Source organism: Mastigoproctus giganteus, chromosome 2, assembly GCF_048544385.1.
Source record: "Mastigoproctus giganteus isolate SK-2022 chromosome 2, ASM4854438v1, whole genome shotgun sequence".
NCBI lineage: Eukaryota > Metazoa > Arthropoda > Arachnida > Uropygi > Thelyphonidae > Mastigoproctus > Mastigoproctus giganteus.
The window spans coordinates 96527490-96551739 of record NC_143576.1 but is presented as its reverse complement, the minus strand read 5'-3'; the positions used below and the strand labels follow the sequence as shown (position 1 = coordinate 96551739).

Sequence of the window (24250 nt, the reverse complement as noted above, 5' to 3'; positions counted from 1 at the left end):
GTTGCTTATGGATGGCTAATGCACTTCCATCATTTCTACTACCCAGGTAGTAGGGCATGCATCATTTAATTATATCTCATATTGCAAATACCTTCATAACGAATTGCCGAGGTATTGCACTGCTTTGAATAAGTAACACTTTACCAGTGGAAAAGACTAATGTTACTTATTCTTCGCGGATACCACCACCACCACCCAGACAGCATCATTTTGAAGCTTCAGTAAGCCAACAAGCTTCGAAACGATGCTATCTGCCGAGAATAAGTAACATTAGTCTTCTCCACTGGTGAAGTGTACTTATTCAAAGCAGTGGAATACCTCAGCAACTCGTTGTGAAGGTATTCACAATATGAGATAATTAAACAATACATGCAATACTACCTGGGTAGTAGAAATGACGGAAGTGCATTTAGTCACGAAATATTTTTAGATAGTTCATAAATAGTTTTAAATATTTAATGACAGGGAGGAAGAATCATAAAATTTTCATGTACGGCCACACAAGCTTTTAAAAAATGTGGCTATCTCAAATAACCCTACGACCACCCAATATTATAAAACATTAAGCCACTGCCAGGTTAATATACCTATAAAGAGTTTTTTTTTTTTTTTTTTCACATGCATGTAAACATTAAATTATATAATTCACACATTTTAATCCATCAGCAGTCAACTTATACCAGCACTATTTGCCTGGCAGACAAGAGGAAGATGGCAATCTACATAAAAAGGGGAGGAAAAAAAAAAAAGTTACATTTTATTAAAATTAATATTTTAAACATTACACACACAACTGAAAAATTAATTTAACATATTTTGATTGACACAAAAGCCATTATGTACAAGCATAAAATCTGCAGACTGAGTGTTCTGAGAGCAAGTTAAGTTTCAAGATTGAGAGAAAAAGAAACACCACAACAAACTAAGCTATAAATGCCTGTTAATTAGGGGATGGAGGAAGAACCAAAATCGTGCAGCTGTTCACAAGCCATTGATTACCTCAACAAATGCTAGATGCCGACTAACATGGTGTAAGGAGCATGAATCTTGGGCTGTAGAGCAGTGGAAAACAGTCCTACGGACAGACGAGTCGAGGTTCACACTCTACCAGTCCAATGGCCATTCCTGCCAGGGAAATTTGGTGGAGGCAGTGTCATGGCATGGGGCTCTTTTCATTGTTTGGCTTGGGCTCCTTAGTCGTTATCAACAAAATCATGAATGCTGTGCAATACCAGGCCATCTGGGACAATTATGCGCTTCCAACATTATGGCAATACTTTGGAGAAGGCCCATACCCATATCAGCAAGACAATGTGCCATGCCATACTGATCGGGTCATAACACAGTGGTTTGAGGATATGGGTGTGGAAAAGTTGGATTAGCCAGCCCAGAGTTCTTATCTGAACCCTATCGAGCATCTTTGGGATGTACTGGTTTGTCGGGTACGTGCACGGTGAGATCGCCCAAAGAACAAGGCCGAACTGGTGACTGCGTTAATGGCCAAGTGGAGGAACATATCACCAAACATTGCACTAAACAATGTTATGACATTTTGACAACAAAATGACATTTATAAAAATGCTGATTGAGAGTATGCCACGAAGATTGAAGGCCATCATAAAATATTAATGGTAGGGCACTGCGCATGCACACACTCTTTAGTTAATTATAATACCAACTAGATAAATTGGACAAAAGTATTAGGGGTAAAATACTATATTCATTAGCTCAAAGTGCCAAATTTAATTAACCCAAGTTGGACTTCTTTGTTGTACCTTATAAATAAACAAACAAAATAAAATAGTAAAAATAAAATGATAATATAGCTAATTATAGATATATGGTTACATTGAATGGAAGGTTAAAAGAAGGGTTAGCTCCACTCATTATATCCCATCAATTAGCTGAAGCTATCTGTTTCTGTTTGCCATTTGCCAGTTTTTCTATGTTCAAATATAGAGAATTTGATTATAAATATACAGTAAACCCCCGCTATTCGCGGTATCTGTATTCGCGGTTTCGCGTATTCGCGATCGACGATTTAATATAAAATGAAACCTAAAAAATGTGAATTTTAAAGCGCCGTGAATATTTTCCGCCATAAAAAAACATGGGAGTGGCTAAAATTATCTTTCCCGGTCAAAACAGCGCTCAGTGGGTGGGGGGAGAGGGGTGACAAAATCGCGAGCGTGAATGTTTCTCGCTAATCCTTGTTCAATATGTGTTATGCGCTTGTTATGGAAGGTTTCGTCGTTTGCTTTTAATTTATATGCTTATAAATTGAATAAATTTATCAATTTATAAATTGATATGCTTACAAAAGTGATAAATCTACCGTTTTGCGGTGATAAACAGACTTTTTCGAGTGTGTTAACGGAAGAAAGTGACTTTGTTGTGGACAAGTTCTTTCTAACCCCTACAAAAATATCACTACGAATAACAAGAAAAATGTGAAAATATCAAAGAAGGTGATGACATTAGCGAATAAAATTTCTAATTCCTCAGTGGCAAAACATTATAAAATCAATGAGTCAACGGTACGATCAATCAAAAAATCGGAAGAAAAAATCCGCCGTAGCGTCCGTGAAAATGCGCTAATTGCTTCAAAAATTTGCTCTGTAACTCGTGATGTTAAATTGGAAAAAACGGAAAAGGCTTTAAATCTGTAGATAGAAGACCGAACTCAAAATAAAATTCCGTTAAATTCACTCATCATTCGTGAAAACGCAAAACTCCTTATCAACACTTTAGCGAAACTGGTGATAGCACTGGCGGGATACGTTTTTTAGCTAGCAAAGACGCTGGTTTGAAAGATTTGTTTGAAATTTCTAATAAACATTACATTTAATATTAAATTGTTTCTTATTTTCGTTTCGATGCCATATGCTTGCATTTCACTATGTACTGTCTATGTATATAGTCATTATGAAGGTACATATAATACATACATAGACAAAATTTTAGACTAGTTTTTCTTATATATTTCATACTTTGGAACGGAACCCCTTTATTACTATGGGAGCCATAACTCAGTATTCGCGTTTTCGGTATTCGCGGCATTTCTCAGGAACGTAACCCCCGCGAATAGCGAGGGTTACCTGTATAATCAAATTAGCTTAATTACCAACTTGCCAATTTGATTATATATTTACAGTAAATTCTCAGTATATTTGAAACATAGAAAAACCGGCAAATGGTAAACAGAAACAGGTAGCTTCAGCTAATTATTGATGGGATATATTGAGTGGAGTTAACGTTCCATTCAATGTAACCATATATCTATAATTAGCTATATTATTATTTTACTATTTCATGTGTTTGTTTATAGGGTCAACAAAGAAGTCCAACTTGGGTTAATTAAATTTGGCACTTTGAGCTAATGAGTATAGTTTTCACCATCACCCCTAATACTTTTGTCCAATTTATCTAGTTGGTATTATAATTAACTAAAATACTGTTATATACAGACAGATGTAATGTACAATCATAAATTTGATGGCATTAATCTGTTCTGCACTCTTTCTTTATTATATTCTTTTACATAACTTCATATATATAAAATAAAAATAGGAAATGTGTAATTTATTAAAAATATAACAGTGGAGCAGTGTTATGTGTAATTTAAATTATACAATAAAAATAGCTACATCTGATAATTAAGCAAATAATATTACTTAAACCAGTTATTTCATTGCTTAATGTCTATCATTTCATTTATTAGTTAATATATTAACTCATAAATGAAATAAAGCCTAAAGAATATATAAATAATAGTATACAAATAGCACCAAAAACTATTTATGTATAATGACCATATATAAAAACAATCTTTGAATATAAGTGTGGTGCCACACAGTTGATATTGTTACTCTGGTGTTTATAAATTTAATTTTTATACTTAAAACAACCTGACCTGCATGAACCTGCCCCCAACAAAGAACTAATACAGCAAGTTTTTTAATGCAAGGTACCTCTTCTTCAGCTTAAAAAAAAAAAATGCACAGCATACTGGCATTACATCAACACATATGACACACAATTATTACAGGCAAGAATGACTGGGCAGGATCACAAAAACTAGTAATCTGACATCAGTGATGTAAAATTACATGTATGACGTACACACCAGCACTCATCACATTACAGAATAAGACTCCATAGAGTGGTGCGAGTCCCCTACTGCAATTCATAGTGCAGCCAGCATGAGCCTTGAGTCATGGAGGTAGTAGTGCAAGAAGTCAACAAATTGAATATCAACAATGGAGTAGTTAAGGATGTGATCAGCAAGCCATGTGTCAATAACAGATTTATTCACTTAATCAAACATTTTACTAATGTTAGATATTATTATTCTTGGTAATTTCTTTAATTGCATTTAACTTGTTAAGTACACCTATTTTCACTCCATGTTGATATCTTAAAGCCATTTTCTCTTCCAAACTTCTCTTCAGCCATCCATTTATTTCAGGACACACAGATATTGAAGAGCTATTTCATCTTTTCTTGAATCTTTAACTAGGCAGCATGCACACAAGAAAATTAAAAAGCTTTCTATCTGGTGGATGTTTCCCAGCCAATTACATATTCTTCCAGACCTGTTCTAAAAAGGTAGTACTACACTTCTTTGCCTATATCTTAATTCTAGAATAACTCAGTTTGTAATTATTGTTTAGCTGCAACACTCCTGTAGTCATCCTCTTGATTTGTGATATCTGATATTCCATTATCACATTAACCTAATTCTGCTAGTTCCACTTCTCTGCCATTTAAGCCTTTGACATCAATGTTTCTATCTTCATTGTTGTTCAATAGCATATTTGGTACTGTCTTGTTTCCTTGAAATGCAAAACTTGTTCACCCAGGAAGTATCCAAGCCAGTATAAGTCTTGATGGTTTTGTTAACTTATCCAATTTGTTCAGCTTAATTCAATGTTAGCAGTGCACCCTCCTGTGCAAGTAGCTCCCTACTACAGTTCGTACTAAGAGAAGGTGAGGAACGAATATTCATTTGGACCCCATTCAACTCTCCATAAGCCAACTTTAGGTGGGTGGGTGGGCATGTGTGGTTTGTGGTTAGATAGCCAAAGACAATCCAGTAAGCCTCTTTTTCATTTAGTATATTTAATGTTCTCAGCTTTATTCCTGTCAAAAATAAGTTTAATAAGAATCCCTTTTTTTAAAGTCATCATAGCACTGCTAATTGTTGCCATTATTGCTTGTTAGTTGGGATAAATAGTGCTAGCTGCCCTAGCACTAGATTTATCCCAAGGAATGCTAACCATAGAAAACTTCATGGTAAAAATGTTACCATGTTCAGAAATATGTAACTAAATTTTTAAGCAGATAGCCCACATTGACAGTGCTATATTGTAGAAATACTAATACATGGAAGTTTATATTATCTTCTGATAGTAATAAGAGTAAACAGTAAATGACAGATAGTAACTCTTACCTCCAAATGGCTGGCTTCCATCAATACAAGATATAATCCATTCAAATTCTGTATCATTTGGCATTCTATAGGGGAAGAGGATGTAATGCTTATAATGCCTAAGAAAGGCTTGTCTAATCTGAAAATGTAATCTAACCTATATTGATTAATATGCAAAATTTTATAACAGGTAACAAGCTGGGGGGGGGGGGGATTTTTTTTTTTTTTTTACTTTTATGAAAACCCCAAACACAAGAGGCATTAGAACCTATATTACTTAGTACCATGCTTGGGTTGGAAGTTGAGAAGACAAAAGAAGATATTTGTTGACATTAGACATGAACTTCTGTAGACTAATTTTCAGAAAAAAAAAAAAAAAAAGTATGAAAGAAGGTTGTTCCAGAAAACAGCAGTTGAATGAATAAATGAAGATGAAAAGTTTCTTCTGTGAGTTTGAAGTTGGATAGTAAATAGATGTTGGCTGCATGTGTTCGGACTGTTTTGAAAGAAAGAGCAAGAATTATAGAAGCCAATTCAGAAGAACAGTGCCCATGGAAGTATCTGTAGAAGAGGCATGCAGCAGAAACAGTACATCTATGAGACAGCGAGTGGAGAAATTTGTTACAGATGAGTCATTAATTAACCTAACTATCCTCATATGAATGGAATCTAGAAGCCTGGGAGAGGTTTTGGAGGCACTGTCCCAGATGTGGAAACAATATTCCACGGTAGGGCAGATTTGAGATTTGTACAGAGTGAACAGCTGTTTGGAAGAAAAGTAACGCCAAGAGCGAAAGAGAAAACCAAGTTTTTTAGATGCAGAGGAAGCAATATTTGTAATGTGCTTGTGCCAAGAGAGATTAGAAGTCATGGTAATCCCCAAAAGAGATATATCATCTTGCCTAGATATTGGAGTGTCACCAAAGGTAAGCATAGGAGCAGAAGAATCCTTTTTGCAAGACATAAGACAAGACTGAGTTTTAGGATTGAAATCAACAGAGTTGTCTTTGCCCCACTGCAGAATTACCTGGAGATCGGCATTTAAGGAATTGGTAGTGGATATTCAAGAAGTTGAAGCTGATTGAGCAGGGCATGGTTTCTCAAACTGGAAAGTGGAATGCAATGTGCTATCATCAGCAAAACTATGGATAGGATTTCCAGTCAATGGAAGAAGGTCATTAATATACAAGAGGAAAAGAGTGGGGAAAAGAACTGAACCTTGGGGAACGCCAGTATTAGTGGAGGAATTAGAAGACAGAGAGCCATCTACCATCACCCTCAGTGAGCGGTCAGAAAGAAAACTGGATAGCCAATTACAAAAAACAGTTGGAAAACCATAAGATGGAAGCTTGTTTAGAAGACCTTTATGCCAAACACAATTGAAAGCCTTTGAGATGTCAAGAGCAACTGCTTGTGTTTCACCAAATTTTTCCATTGAATTTGTCCATGAATGGATAACATAAGCCAGAATATCACCAGTGGATCAACACAACCAGTGGATCATACCGGCAATCCTTGATGAGACGGAAGGTTTCTAGGTAGTTTAAGAATTGGCGGTTAATTGATTTCTCCATTACTTTAGAAAGAGAAGTAATTGCAATGGGACGATAACTGGATGGGAGGGATTTGTCACACTTTTTAGGAACTGGCTGGATAGGAGCAAATTTCCAAGCAGAAAGAAAAACACCTGTGGAATAAGAAAGTGAAAAAAGGTGGCAAGGAACAAGAGTAAGTTAAGGAACGTAGGTTATGAGAACAAATGGAGACATACCATCAGGACCTGAAGCTTTCTTAGCATCAAGATTCGTCAAAATCCTTCTGACATCCTTTTGACGGAAGACCACAGGAGGCACTGACTGGGGCATGCTGGGAATGGTCGGAAGTGTTTTACCAAGATCATTAATACAAGAGTTGGAAAAAAATGGGATGCTAGCAGGTCAGCTTTAACCATGGCTGAAGTGACAACAGAACCATCTGTTTTTGACAGAGGCGGAAACAGAGATGGGCAAAAGTTGCTGTCAATAGCTTTGGCAAGAGACCAGAATGCTCGGCTACCATTAGGGTAAGAAGCAAGTTTTCTACTCTTAGCTTGTTCAAAATCTAGTTTGGACTTATTAATAACTGCTTTACAGTTGTTGCGAGCTTTAATGTAGGCAGAAAATGAAACTGAAGAATTAGAAACAAGCAAATTACGATATGCAACATTCTTCTCTTGAACAGCCTTAACACATTTATTGGAAAACCAAAGTTTAGATAAAGGAAGAGATTTTAAAATGGGATAGGGAATAAAGGATTCCATTGCTATAAGAATAATTTCACTGACACGATCTGAGCAAACATTGACATCAGAAGTTTTAAAACAGTAATCTGACCAAGTAAAAGAAAAGAAATCTCGCAGGTCATTCCATTTTGCATTCTTGTAATGCCATACAACACGAGGTTGGGAATAGCCATGAGTTAAAGGCTCCATTGGAGAAGAGACAATCACCAATTTGTGATAGCACGTGCCTAAAGGACCACTCACTTCGACCGTGTACTTAGAAGGGTTGTTTGTGAGAAAAAGATAAAGTGTGTTGGCTGTATGGTTAGGATTGTCCAGTATTCTAGTAGGTAAATGAACAATCTGTGCAAGGTCATTAGTAATTGCAAAAGCCTCAGCATCTTGGCCAGCTGGGTCGGTGTGACCAGAAAATGAAAGCCAGCTGGAGTTGTGAACATTAATTTCACCAAGTAAAATTACCTCACTGTTAGGAAAGTTATACTGGAGAAAGTAAAGTTGCAAAGAGAGGAAGTCAAAGAACTCCAAGTGATTGGTGGAGCTGGGAGAATGGTAGAGACAACAGTTGAATTTGACAGACAGAATGTGGTAGAGAGGTTTTGAGCCAGAGAAGATTGAAAAGAGGATTCGAAATTACCAAGTCTCTGACCTGGAATATCGGAATGGACATAGGCACAATACCACCTTTGAGGCAAAAGGAATCATACAGCAAATAATTTGGGCAACTGAGATGAGCAGTAGTTGAATCACCAATAACTGAGATTCTGTCAGAAAAAGAAAAGTACATGGGGTTTGGCAGACTGCAAGTGGAAATGGACATAGTTTGGATTAGAACTGAGACCACATATATTTGTGAAATGAACTAGGAAGTGTTTGGAAGGCTTAGATCCTTTTGCAGATAAGCTTACTTTGTTAGTTTGGCAATTCATGGTGTATTCAATAGTAAGAAAATGTGGGGGGGGGAAGGACATGCTGTATGAAGTAATGAAATTTTTGGATATGGCATACACATGGTAAGAATATACCCAGATCCTCGACATAACGTGGCCACAACAATGTCCCCCCCCATATACACACTACTTGGACTCCCTCCAGTCACTATCTGGCAGAGTAGAGGCAGAAAGATTATAGATTAGCTGATCCGGAAGCCCCCTAGAATTACTAGGTTCGGTCCGGTGTACTAACTAGCGGCTGGCCTGCGAATGCCATTTTAGAGCTGTACCCATGAAATGTAAGGAAGATTGGATCTCACCATGATGTCCATCATAACCAGAAAAGTCAGTCTTACTGCATGATGGAAGAGATTGAGAAGGGTTGACCAGAACTTAGCTGTGGAGACTAAACATGGGTACCATGGGTATCTGATGCCTTAATACTAATCCAACCCATAGCAATGACAATCTGGTTCAAGAAACCTTCTCTTAATAAACATGAAGGTCATTACAAGAAATACTGAAAAGCCTATTTTTAACAAAATTACCATATGGACATTAAGATAGTCAAAGAATTCTGACAAACAAGAATATACTAATTTGTTTTTGTTTGTTTTGGTTGGTTTTTAGGAGCATTAGCAACTAAGGCCATATTGCTCCGGGATATGCGGTGGTCATTCCTTGACCTTTCCGCATCCTCCGTATTTGGTGGTGACGGGCTCGAACCCCGGTCTAATCAAGAAGCGTGTGCTGCGCACTGCTGCTCCTTCCCACCTGGCTACGGAGGCGCCGAGAATATACTACTGACTATATTAAGCAAGACAGCAACCAACACCAAACAATACATTATATTAATTCTCACCCACAACATTCCTTTAAGTTTTTCCCTATCCCAACATCTTTTTATTTTATTTGAATGTTCATGACCACCAATTAGTTTCTTCATTGTTTTAATGTTAATCAATCATTTCAATTTGGTTATTTATGTTAAATCTGTTTATTATGATTTAGCACAATGTTAATTTGCATTTTGGTTTGTTATGTTTGCTTATTTAAGCTACAGAGGACAGCGACCATGACTTCTTATTTAAGATTGCATTCTTGTTGCTTTTTTTTTTTTTTTTTTGTCTCCCTCATTTTATTTTATCAAGACCAGATGATTCAAGGAAGAAGACTTTCTGCATCAGCCAAAAAGTAAAATAAAACAGAATTTCATACTATTACCATTCCAAAGTACGATCTAGTTTTACTTTGAATTTATTCACTCACTGTCTTTACGTTTGGAGGCAACTTATTCCAATATTCAACAACACACTTCCCATAGTGAACTTCACAAGATCCAATCTCCTGCTATTCCATGATATTTTATGAGTGCCTACAAGGAAGAACAGACCTTCATTCAATTTACTCAACCCCATCAGCACCTTATAAAAATTCAATCAGATCTCCCCTTAATGTCTAGGTAAGGAGCCTATTCGATTTACTCTATGATATTCACACGAGAGGAATTCCAATCCCCATTCTAGCTCTCTTCGCTGGTGCTTTCTTGTAATTAGTGTTCACCCATCTTATCCAATCAGTGGCTTCATGACTTTAAAAAGTCATAAATTTACCTCTGGATTTTCCCAGGCTTCAAACGATGCTTTAAAAGATTTTTCTTTAGATAGAATTTTTTAAATGTGGAAATGATGCCTAGATCCATTGGCTGAATCAAAAAAAAAAAAGTTGTGTTCAGGGACAAAGACAACTTTAAAATGTTTCGTTCAAGATTTCCAGGTGTTGTAAATGACTTGGGGAATTATCAATTAACATCAGTGCCTTGTATTGAAAATTCTGCCTTTTACAATATTGTTTAACTTTCAGGCAGAAGTATTTTACAAACCAGTTGACAAACATTTCAAACTGTCAGCAACACTCAGTTATTGATCCCCCAGGCTACTTTCTTTTTTTTCTTCAAAGATCTGAGTTCTGATTTATAAATTAAAAGGGGCTGGCAGTTAAAATCTCCTGCGTTTCCATAGAATAGCAGAGTTAACCGATCTTTAGAGACCTTGAATCGTGGCACCTTTATGTCTTCCTTAGAAATAAAGGTCCTTGTTAACATACTCTTCCAGTACAGACCTGTCTTATCTGTTAAATACCTACTTCGGTGGGCAGCTGTCCCTCTGGATTAAATTTAATAATTCTGCAGGATATCAGTTTGATTTGCTATATTTGCTTATTTAAGTTACAGAGGACAGTGACCATGACTTCTAGATATGGGTACTTGCAGCTTTGCTGCTAAACATAATACTGTACATGTTATGGCACTTGTGAAACTTGTCCAACCATCCCTTAATTGCCAAAAACTCCAGGACTTCTTCAGCTTCAAACTACTAGGATATTTATGGAATTTTATAATTTATAACACATCAACTGGGATGTGTTTTTGATCCATGCCACCAAAAGCAATTGCATACACATCAACAACAGGTTTTGCAGATATTTAATGCAAAAGAAGTCCTGCAGCCAGAAGTCTTGAATGCTGCACAGATGACTTTATGGCATCCTTTGCATGATTGGTGCAAACTGTAGATTCATTGATTCCAAATGCACGTCCTATAACTGACACTTTCTCCGGCTTCAACCATTAAGATAATTTCAAGCTTCTCCAAGCTCATCACCTTTTTTTCCTTCATGGATCCAGGCATAGTTGCACTTTTGCAATTTTTCTAGATGCAGAAATTATGTAGAACAATTTTAAACAGTACACACGGGATGATGACAAAATGATTATGATAGAGATGCCCGACCAGACCCTCCATGATGTTTTTAATGACTACCGACATTGCTTGTAAACCAGCAGACAAAGCAAGTACCAAGTCTCAAGGTTGAGACTTGGTACATAAGGCTATCACAGACATTCTCTCGGATATACCAAGCAGGGCTTGCTACCTGGGAGTCTAAAACACTGACAGAACTGATATTTGGGTGCTGTACAAGTCAAGTGGACCTAATTTTGGCAAAGTCTGGTCAGTCTGTGACAGCCAACTCCTCTGCTTGCACCTTCGCAATGGTGGGACTGTTTAGTAACCTTGGGTATATTCTCCATGTACAAGTCTTGAAATATGGTACTAAGCACACTGAAGGTGACCAAATAGGTGTGAACCAACGTAAGCTGGTGTCAAAGTGTAGCACTCGCATCACCCTGAGGAATGCTGCCCCCTGTGTTACCAGGCAATACTAGGTGGTACATAAATCTCATCAACTGGAGCAACACTACTTTGCTTACTGGAGGCTTGAAGTGACGAAACCTATGTTTAGTTTCCAGAGCAAAGCTGTGGCAAACCCCCCCCCCATCTCTTCCATCATACAGTGTGCTTGATGTCTTTTGAGGTTAGGATGGACATCATGACAAGAACCAATCTTCCTTAGATTTCAAGGGTCACCATCATCATCGTTCCACTATTCCACAGGGTGATGTATGAGCCTCGCCACTATTCCATCTGTGTACTTCTTCCGTCGTTGATTTCACTTCAGTTTCCTCCTCTCTTAATGATATTAGTCTTTATCATATCCTGCCACCTTTATCAATGATATTGATGAAGGTATATCAAGCTTAATGTCAAAGTTTGTAGATGATACAAAGGTTGGCAGGGTTGTTAATAACAGTAATGACAGTATGCTGCTGCAACAGGATCTGGAAAAGTTGGGTATATGGGCTGAGAAGTGGCAACTGAAGTTAAACATTGACAAATGCAAAGTACTGAATATGGGTAGCAGTAACCCCAGAGAAATGTACCAACTGGGTGGTGTTACACTCAAGGTAGTGGAGAATGAAGTTCTGCAAATTGCAGCTTCTTTAGACTAGGCACATGCAAAGTGATCTGATTGAGGTGTATAAGGCCTTGAATGGATTGAGCAGACTCAATACTGATGGGATTCTTCCTCTTGCTCAGATTACAAACCTGAGGGGGTATAGATGCAAACTGAGGAAAGAAAGTTGTAGAATAGACATGTGGAAGTTTGCCTTTAGCAAGTGGGTAGTTGATTGCTGGAACAAACTTCCATCTGTTGTGGAAGTTAATAACTTAAATAAATTCAAGGCAGAACTAGAAAACATTTGGAATGAATGGATCAGTATGGGAAGGTTTTTTTTTTTTTTTGGATGATGCTGTATAAGCTTGCTTTCTTGCATCATGTGCCTCTACTAATGCTAATGCTTTATTCTTGGTGTTCCCCTTTGTCTTTTGTCCCTTAATTGTAAATCAAACCTTGACAAACATCTCTTGTTCATCCTCTTCAATCCTATTCTGGAGTTTAACCTGAATTCTCTCCCTAATCACTTCATTCTTGATTTTGTCATGTCTTGTCTTTCCAGCTATGCTCCTCACAAATCTCAATTCTGTCCCTACATTCTGCTTTCATCCTTTTTCCTTATAGTCCAAGTTTCAGGTGCATATGTCACAACTGGTACATAATAGGTCTGATATATAGCTTTCTTACACTTCAGTGGTGTTCCTGTTCCAGATCAGATCTCTGGTCTGCCTATAGAAATTCCCACCCGCCTGTATACTTCTACTTATTTCATCTATCACTCCAGTCTTTGTAATGGTGTTTCCTAGATACTTTAAGTTAACCATTTTTAGCTCTTTCGCTACTATAACGTATCCGTCAGGCTCGCCACTCCTTTAGAACCATTACTTCACTCTTCTGACTGAAAACCAGTTGCAAAGAAATAGAAGCTAAAGTTTGAGGACAAGCGAGAAGAGAACATCACAGGTGGAGATATTTCGAAGGTACCAGTTCCAAAACTGTGTTTGCAGGCCGGCAGTTAGATAGTCTACCACACTGCACCTATTGGTAACACTCTAAAGAGCTTCTGGATCAGCTAGTATATAATCTCACTGCCTCTACTCTGCCAAACAGTGACTGGAGGAAGTCTGAGTAGTGTATATGGGGGAAGGGGGACATTGTCAGTCCATATTATGTTGAGGAGCCACATATATTCTTGTCATGTGCAAGCCATATCCAAAAATTTCATTACTTCATACAGCATTCCCTCACCACCTTTTTTTACTCCTGAATATATTATGAATTGTTAACCTAATAGAACAAACTTACCTGAGAAAAGATCTAAACCTCAAAAACACTTCTTTGTTCGTTTCACAAATATACATGGTTTCAGTTCTAATCTCAATGTCTATTTCTACTTGGTCTGCCAAACCCCATGTACCTTTTCTGAGAGATTTCCAGTTATCGTTTGATTCAACCACTGCTCATCTCAGTTGTCCGAATTATTCACAGTATAATTAATTTTGCTTTCAAGTATTTGTGCATATGTCTGTTCTGATATTCCCAGTCAGAAAAGAATAATTGCCTGAGAGGGCATAAGTTCCAACTGAGGAAAGACGGTTGTAGGATAGATGTGCGGAAGTTTGCCTTTAGCCAGCGGGTGGTTGATTGCTGGAACAAACTTACATCTGTTGTTGTAGAAGTTGATAGCTTAAATAGAATCAAGGCAGAACTTGACAAACATTTGGAGCAAGTGGATGGGTGAAATACGGGTGGTTTTGTTTTTTTTTTGGCTGATGCTATATAAGCTTGCTTTCTTGCATCATGTGCCTTTGCTAATGCTATTCATTCTCATGCTATTGACTACATTAGATTAAATGTTTTTGTTAAACGTGCCAAAAATTAATCTCTTTTACACTAGTAAAAGAGTGTTATTTTGTGACAGTACTATAGAGAGAGATATGGGTTATAATATAAGAACAGCATTATAGCAGATCAGCATAAAGAAACCATCAGAGACTTAGTAATTTGAAATCTCCATTTTTTTTTTATCTTCTCTGGATTAAAATCTCTCCAACACATTCTGTCAAATTCATCTGTTGCATCTATCATTCTCCCAATCCCACTAATCACTTGGAACTCTGACTTCTCTTTGAAACTTGACTTTCTCCATTCAACTTTTCTAATGGTGAGTAAATTTTCTTTGGCGATTTTAATGTTTACATCTCCATCTGGCTTCCGATTTCTAGTCACACTGACCCAGCTAGTTGAGATGGTGAAGCTTTTTGCAATCACTAATGACCTTGCACAGATTGTTCATTTACCTACCAGAATACCAGATAATTCTAACCATGCAGCCAAGTCACAATAATTTTCACAAACAATTCTTCTAAGTACACAGTCCAGGTGAGTGGCCCTCTAGGCACATCAGATCACAATTTGGTAATAGTCTCTTCTCCAATGGAGCCTTTCTCTTATAGCCATTTTCAACCTCGTGTTGTTTGACATTACAAGAATGCAAAATATGATGATCTGTGAGATTTCTTTTCTGCTTTTCCTTGGTCAGATTACTGTTTCAAATCTTCTAATGTCAACATTTGCTCAGATCATGTCAGTGAAATTATTCTTGTAGAGATGAAATGCTTTATTCCACACTCCACCTTAAAATCTCATCCTTTATCTAAGCCTTGGTTTTCCAATAATTGTGCTAAAGCTGTTCAAGAGAAGAATGCTGCATATCGTAATTGGCTTCTATATCCAAATCTCCAGATTCATTTTCTGCCTACACCAATGCTTGCAACAACTGTAAAGCAGTTATTCATCAGTGCAAACTAGATTTCGAACAGGTTAAGAGTAGGAGCAGAAATTGAAAAGGTGGATTTATATACTTATCTTGGACAAGCCATTAGCTGTAATAATTATAAATGGCTGGAAGTCAAGAGAAGAATAAATTTCTTGTCACTTTGAGTAGCAATATACCAGTTTGTCAGAAACAAAATAATGAACCAACGGACAAAGAAAGTTCCAGGTCCAGTGGCATTTCTCCACCTGTTCTCAAAACTGTGCTCCTGTTCTGTGTTGCCTTTTCACTAATTCCACAAGTGTGTTTTCCCTTTTGCTTGTAAATTTGTTCGTATTCAGCCAGTTCCTAAAAATGGTGACAAATCCCTTCCATCCAAATGTAGTCTCATTGCACTTACTTATACTCTTTCCAAAGTAATGGAGAAATCAATTAACTGCCAACTCTTAGACTATCTACAAACCTTCCATCTGATCAAAGATCGTCAGTATGGCTTCCATCAGTGTTGATCTACTGGTAATATCCTGGCTCATGTAAAAGTTCGATGAAACTCAAGCAGTTGTTCTTGACATTTGAAAGGCTTTTGATCATGTTTGGCATAAAGGTCTTCTAAATAAGCTTCCAGCTTATGGTTTGCCAACTGTCCTTTGTAATTGGATATCCAGTTTTCTCTCTGACTGCTCACTGCAAGTGATGGTATATTGCACTCTGTCTTAACTTCTCCACTAATGCTGGTGTTCCCCCAAGTTCAGTTCTCCCACTCTTTTCCTCTTTTATATTAATGACCTTCTTCCATTGACCAGATATCCTATCCGCAGTTTTGCTGTTGACAGCATATTGCATTCCACCTTCCGGTTTTAGAAACTCACCCTGAACAAACAGCTTCAACTGCTTAAATTAGCAGCCAGTCAGTCAGTCTAACTTCAGTAGTAGGGAAAATCATGGAGACAATGATCAAGGGTGGAATTCTGGATCATTTACATATAAATGGAAATCTGAAGGATACGCATGGTTTGGAAAGGGAAAATCATGTTTAACTAATCTGGTTAGCTATTTTGACAGGGTCACTCAAGAGCTGGACTTCCGGAAATAATTTCGACATTGTTTATTTGGATTTCAGCAAAGCATTTGACTGAGCCCCACATGAGTAGTTACTTTATAAGCTGGAACAGGTTGGAATCACAGGGAAAAATCCTTAGATAGCTGGATGGCTTCAGGGCAGGAGGCAGAGGGTTGTGATAAATGCTTATTCCTCAGATTGAGTGGATGTAAGAAGTGGGGTCCCACAAGGATCAGTATTAGGACCACTTGTTTTTGATTTCATAAATGACATCGATGAAGGGATAGATGTCTAAATTTGCACATAATATAAAGATTGGTAGAGTGGTTAATGATCACCGGCTTCTTCAGAGTGACCTATATAGACTTCAAGGATGGTCAGAAAAATGGCAACTATGCTTTAATCCAGCAAAAAATAAAGTATTGCACCTGGGGAACAGTAACCCAAAAATAACTTATACACTTGGTGGAGTTGAACTAAAGCCGGTAGTGGAGGAAAGGGACTTGGATGTTATGATATGGTCAGACATGAAGCTCTCCGAGCATTGCAGACAGGTTGCAAAGGCACGCCCATGGTATCCTATCGACGATTTATCGAACAATTGCTAGTAGAGATAAGGATGTCATAATCACATCATATAAGGCTATTGTTAGACCACATTTGGAATACTGTGTTCAAGTATGGAGACTTAAACCTAAAGAAAGACATTGTGCTTCTTTAAAGGGTCCAAAGACAGATAATTTGCCTGGTGAGATCGGCAAAAGGACATCCATACAAGGAAAGAATAAATATGTGGGTTGCAGAGCTTGGAAACTTGAAAGAGGAAACTTGATTGAGGTGTTTAAGGCTCTGAGAGGCAAAAGTAAAATGAATGAGGACAAAATTGTCATGGTTATAAATGATACTAGAACTAGGGGATCATAAATTCATGTTACATAGGGAGATGTTTAGACTGGATTGCAGGAAGTTTTACTTTAGCCAGCAAGTTATAAATTACTGGAATCAATTATCTACATAGGTGGTAGACACTGACAGTTTGGGGAAATTCAAAGTTCAGCTGGATAGTTACCTTTGGGAGGAAAGAAATGTATAGGTTGTTTATTTCCTTTTCTCTTATTAATTTGGTTATTTAGTTTAATTTTTTCTTATTATTATTTTATTGTTATTATTTATTTTATTTGGCTGGTGCAGAATAAGCTATAGACTTCCTTACACCATGTGGACATTGCTAATACTAATATCTCAGAAAAAGGATTCTTCTGCTCCTATGCTTATCTTTGATAATACTCTGATTTCTAGGTAAGATAATGTATCTCTATTAGGGATAACCTGACTTCTAATCTCCCTTGGCATAAGCACATTACAAATATTGCTTACTCTGCATCTAAAAAACTGGGTTTCCTCTTTTACGCTCGTCTTTACTTTTCCTTCAAACAGCTATTCACTCTGTACAAATCACAGATCCACCCTACCATGGAATATTCTTCCCACATTGGTGTGGTACCCCCAAAACCACTATCGGGCTTCTAGATTACATTCTAAACAGCAGTTAGGTTAATTAATGACTCATTTCTAACATTCTCTCCTCTATCTTACCGATTTTCAGTTTTTGCTGCATGCCCTTTCTATAGATACCTCCATGGGCACTGTTCATCGGAATTGGGTTCTATAATTACCCCTCTTCCAAATCAGTCAGAACAAGTGTCAACTAATCAACATCCTTTTACTGTCCAACTTCAAACTCACAGAACCAACTTTTCTTCTTCCTGATTCGTTCATTCAACTTTCACTTTCTGGAACAACCTTCGTTCATATGTATTTCCCGAAAACTAAAATCTACAGAAGTTAAAGTCTAATGTCAACAAGTATCTTTTTTCATCTTCTCAACCGTCACCTCATGCACAGTACTAAATACTATATGTTCTAATACCTCTCCTGTTTGGAGTTTTCATAAAAAAAAAAAAATCACGTACCAATAGGGTTATTAGTATGACTAGTCACTACATACTTTGAAAGAGTGATACACAATAGTTTACATTATGTGAAAATTTTTTATCCAAGATTCCATTTGCAATTTTTTATAAAATTTGTGTATAAATGAATTTGGCTTCTTGCACATGGAAAGTCTTGTGTAGTTTATTTTGAGCAAGAGGGAGGGAAGGAACTCACTCCAAGCAGATTTCTCCAGTTTAAGATAAAGATCATTATTAACCCTTTGGAGATTTTCTTTAGGCATATTTTAGCATTAAATCAGCTCACACACCAACCGTAAGAATAAGTATTTATTGTAACTAAAATATTTACATAAAATAAAATAACTATTTACAAAAACTACTATTATATTAAATTATATACATGTAAAAACATTAAAACTGTGATAAAATCCTTAAGATAAAATACACTAAAATAAACCGGATTAAAAGCGATAAAAACAATAAAAGGTCTCTGGAGCTTTCGGAAGCATCGGCTTCCTTCCTCAGCAGTAACAAAACTTCCTGCAGCACGTCCATATATAACAGGCTCACGGTACCTATACACGTGGTGCAGTCGGCGCATGGTCTGGACTGGAAGCAGAAATAGCTCGGGAACGTGTTAAGCAGAACCGTTCATCCGTACTTAGGATGATAGTTTCAAACAGAGGATGCATACGCATACCTCTGTCCCTATTCATAATATTGTGGTTGGATGAACAGATTCGTAGGCTCTCGAGCCATTTACGGTTCCAGAACCCATGCGCTCGATCCACGATAACCGCATCCTCTGGGGAAATTTGATGCTGCTTCTCCCAAAAATGTTCGGCCACAGCAGACTTATTGTAATCAGCGGTTTTTATAGCATTTGCATGCACATGTTTTAATGTTTGCATGCACAGTTTTAATGTTTTTACATGTATATAATTTAATTTAATATAATAGTAGTTTTTGTAAATAGTTATTTTATTTTATTAAGTAAATATTTTAGTTACAGTAAATACTTATTCTTACGGTTGGTGTGTGAGCTGATTAATGCTAAAATATGAATTTTCCCAACCTCAGGCCTTTTTCAGGATATTTTCTTTAGGCAATTTATTCCAGTAATTAACCAAAATTTATTCTATTATTGGTCCTCCCTTCTGGAAAGGTAGTCTCCATAATGCACATACTATTTTGCAGACTCCATTAATATGGAGTCCAAGAACTCCTAACAATCTCTACAACTTCACACAGGGGAAAAGAGGTATCTGACACACTTCCATTCATGTACTAAATAGCCATGTCCCAACCAATGTTTTAATTAGAATTTAATAATCATATTCTTTGTTACTGATGAAGGTAGAAGCTTTCCACGTAAGGAACTTCCCCATAAAGAATCATGAAAAATTTCAGGCAGGATTTGATACTACCTACACATCTTTAAAATTGAAATATTTGGCACAAATTACTTCACAATGCAAATTTTGGGTCAATAAATGACCCAAATAACAGAATCAATTTTTCAGAGTAATGATCCCAATGTAATCACTATACTAAGACTTACAAAGATTATTCAATAAAAATACAACCCCCTTTACAATAAAAATTTATTGATGTATTTTAATTAAAGTTAATTAAAATCTGTCCAATGGCATGAATGCAGTTCAATACTTTGCTTCAGTTCATCCAGAATGGGGATTATTTATTAATCCTATTATTCAGTGTTCTCCCAGGGTTAAAAATCTGGGAGATGACAGATCCAGTATTTTTCTTTGCAAAAGGATGTCACACCACAACTCTGTACAGTTCCTCAGATACCAGTGTTGTCATTATGAAACTGCCTTCTGCAATTTCATTAAACATCTTATTCCATATCCAATGATATCATATGCACTGTTGTCAGAGTTAACTTAGTACACACCACTAACTAATGGTTGCATAACTAGTGGATAACTGCATATAAACAAGCTATGATGAATAATCAGTGATATATTTGATCTCAAGGTATTTAGATTATTGCCAAACTGGGTTGATTGATTGATTGATTTGGTAGTTGTTGGCACATCGGCTTCTGTGGCCATATTGCACCTCCCAAGGTTTTTGCAGTACTTTGATCCAAGCCCGAGGTGGGAATCGAACCCGTAACCTTTGGGTTGCCGGGCAGGTACTTTACCCACTTGGCTAGCCCGGTCGGCACCAAACTGGGCTTGCAAATTTAAATAGCTTTGGCATTAGCATAACCCCAGGGGCTAACATCTGGGGAGTATGGGCTTGCCACACCCAAGGTTCTGAGCTGGATATCATCATTCTTCTCTCTCTCTCTCTCGGAATTTTTTTTTTTTTTTTTTTTGGCTGGTGAAGCATAAGCCTTGGGCTTCCTTGCACTATATGGCCAATAACAATAGTCATATGAAGGAAGAAAGCAAGCTTATACAGCATCAGCCAAAAAAGAAAAAAAAAACCCTTCCCATTTCCCCAATCCATTTGCTCTACAAGCCTGTCCACTTCTTCCTTGAATTTATTTAAGCTATCAACTTTCACAATGACAGATGGAAGTTTGTTCCAGCAGTCAACTACCTGCAGGCTAAAGGCAAATTTCTGCACATCTGTTCTACAACTGTATTTCTTAATTTGAGTTCATGCCCCCTTAGGGTTTGTAATTTGAGCAAGAGAAAGAATCCCACAAGCATTGAGCCTGCTCAAACCATTCAATGCCTTATAAACCTCAAATCAGACCACCTCTCAGGTGCCTAGTCTCCAGATGCTGAAATTTGCAGAGCTTAAGCCTTTCTTGGTAACAGCATCCCTTTATTAATCTCAACAATCTTGCTGCCCTTCTCTGTACTCATTCTAACAACTCCACATTCTTCCTAAAATGAGGCCACCAGACATGAACGGAGTACTCAAAATGTGGCCTGACCATTGCCTTACACAAAGGGGACAATCACCTCCTTGTCTCTGCTAGCAGAATTCCTATATATCATAGAGTTAGTTAGTTATTTGGTTTTTAGGAGCATTAGCAACTAAGGCCATATTGCTCCGGGGATATGCGGTGGTAATTCCCTGACCTTTCCGCATACTCCGTATTTGGTGGTGACTGGCTCGAACCCCGGTCTAATCAAGAAGCATGTGTTATGCACTGCTGCTCCTTCCCACCTGGCTACGGAGGTGCCTCTATATATCATTGAGAAGACCCCATTACCTGCTCTGGCAGTCTGTTTGCACTGCTCAGAAAACTGACTGTACAATTACCCCCAGGTTTTTTTTTTTTATTCTCCACTACCCTGAGTGTAACCCTCACACAGTTGGTACATTTCTCTGGGGTTTCTGCTACCCATGTGCAGTACTTTGCATTTGTCAATGTACAACTTCGGTTGCCACTTCTCAGCCCATTTACCCAACTTTTCTAGATCGTGTTATGGTCGCATACTGTCATTACCCTGCCAACTTTTGTATCATCTGCAAACTTCGACATTTAAGCCTGATGCACCTTCATCAATATCATTAATAAATATACAAAACAACAATGGACCCAACACTGAAACCTAGGGGACTGAACTAATAATATTAGTCCACAAAGAGCAATGTCCACTAATTACCACTCTCTCTCTTCTCCCACTCGATCATCCTTTTATCCATTGTAGCAACTTGCCCTTATTACCATACTGCTCCAATTTGTACAGTAGTCTTCCATGTATAACAGTATCAAAAGCCTTCAGGAAATCCAAGTATATGATATCAAAATTATTTTTTTTCATCCAGTTCCTTTGCAACCACATAGTATCCAATCAAATTGATTAGACAAGATTTCTCCTTAACAAACCCATGCTGTGTATGAATTATTACTGCAGTCTTGTCTAGATCAGCAGTTCCCAACCAGTAATTTGCACTAAACATCCTGTAATGGCGTCTGCTTAGATTTACATAGGTATATTTTCATAAACTACAAAATATAACTAATAATAAACAATAAGGTAAAATAAAATTAAATAAAGTAAAGAACTGCCAACGAAAGAAATCATATCTGCCACAATTCCTTATAATTAGTTCATTATCTTACAGTATATAGTGTTAAATAAATGTGTTTTCCATACTAAATTTTTTCACTCAGAAAGATCATTGTTATGTATAGGTACTTAATAATTTTAAATATTACACAACATCACTTATAAAAACGTAGTACTGGAAATAATAATAAAAATTCAGAACTATTATATGATTTCAGAAGATACACGCTTAGTGATTTGTGATAAAAATGTTACATTCAAAGGGATTTGCGAGTCAAAAAAAAAAAAGGTTGGGAACCACTGGTCCAGATGATCCTGCAATGCTTCTTTAACCAGTAGTTCATTATTTTCCCTGGAACAGAAGTTAAACTAACACATCTCTAATTACTTTTGTCACTGTCACCCTTTAATCCCCTTTGTGAATTCGAGATACATTTGGAATCTCCAGTCTATGGGGACTTCCTCCAAGTCCAATGATGCTCTTATAATTATGGCTAAGGAGGTACTTACTTCCTTTGCTGCCTCCTTTAATAACTAGATAGATCCCATCCACCCCAGGTGCCTTCTTATGTTTAACTTCAGTCTTCTCAATTTGCTCTCAGTTATTACAAAATTATTCACCTCCCCGTTATAATTTAACAAGCTTCTATTCTCCACTTCCCTACAGAATTTCCAATGTGTGAATGTAGATGCAAAATACTCATTTGTTAGCTATCTGAGCAGGATCATCAAAGTCGAACCATCGATACCAAGTGGACCAATCTAATTCATTCCCTTCCTTCTAGAGTTTAAGTAAAATAGCCTTTGCTGGTTTTCTTTGCATCCTCTGCCAAAGATTTCTCGAAATCTGCCTTCGCTTGCCTAACCTCCTTTGTGACCTGATTACAGACTAGCTTATATCTACCATAGGCTTTGTGTTGCCTGATAATTTATATGCATTTTTCTTCTCTGCCACAAGTCCCATTAGTTCATTTGACATCCATCTGGTGCATATGGGCTTGGCATCTCTCTCTCTCTCTCTCTCTCTCTCTCTCTCTCTCTCTCTCTCTCTCTCTCTCTCTCAGTAATTCAGAATTTTTTTTTTTTTTGGCTAGTGCAGCATAAGCCTCCGGCTTCCTTGTACCATATGGCTAATAATAAACCCTGAACAGTATTTCTTAGTTGGTATGAAAAGCCTAGTAGCTTCCAAGGCTAATTCCTTGAATGCTTCCCATTTAGAATTTGCTGTTGGTAGCACAGCAATTGGTCCCACTGAATAGAATTTAAAAACAGACCACTGCAGTCAGCTTTACGAAAGAAAAAAACCCTTCCTTTTACCCCTAATGGTAGTTACATCTTTAAGTAAATCCCACATCAGTACACTGATCACTGCCACCTAGTGGTTCCTTTATCTGTAAATTCTTAATACATGAATAATCACTGCTGATAATCAGATGAAGAGTATTAATCCCTCTGGTTACCTCTCAAACATGCTGCTGTAGAAAACAATCATCCAGTAAATCCACAAAAGTCTTGCTAGTGTGCGAGTCATTGACTGGAACCCACAAGTTCCAGTCAATGTCTGGAAATTTAAGATCCCCATTATAAGACGTACTGATTTACTGGCCCACTATTTTTCTGCACAATTGTTCATTATATGCAAAGTCATTTGTCTTGTAACACCTATCCTCATTTGCACATTCCTACCTTGCAAAGATATGACAATTTTTTATGAAAAAAAATACTTCAAATTTTAAACTGTACTGTTAAGTGTCAGATTTTTTAATGGTGTGATTTAATTTTTTTTTTTTTTTTGTCATTTAATTTCTTTTACAATTGTGTAATTTCTTCAAGATAATTAAAATAAATGAAAATATTTACTTAATTATGTAAAATCTCAATACTTATTTCAACTGTAATGCAAGCTTACCTGATAATCGCAGATTTCATATTTCCTATAGTTCTCATGCTCAAATAGATAATATTTCCATACTGGCTCAGCAGTTCACTTAACATGTTGCAATCTACAGACAATGG

The 24250-nt window shown here is 37.1% G+C and overlaps 1 long non-coding RNA gene across 1 annotated transcript; it reads right to left on the bottom strand.

The window, feature by feature from the left end:
- Positions 1-612: 612 nt before the first annotated feature.
- Positions 613-24234, bottom strand: LOC150089445 (uncharacterized). Its single transcript, XR_016546667.1, has 3 exons — positions 24144-24234; positions 5453-5517; positions 613-719 (listed from the first exon to the last, which is right to left on the bottom strand). It is a non-coding gene; the product is annotated as an uncharacterized LOC150089445 (long non-coding RNA).
- Between the last annotated feature and the right edge of the window lie 16 nt (positions 24235-24250).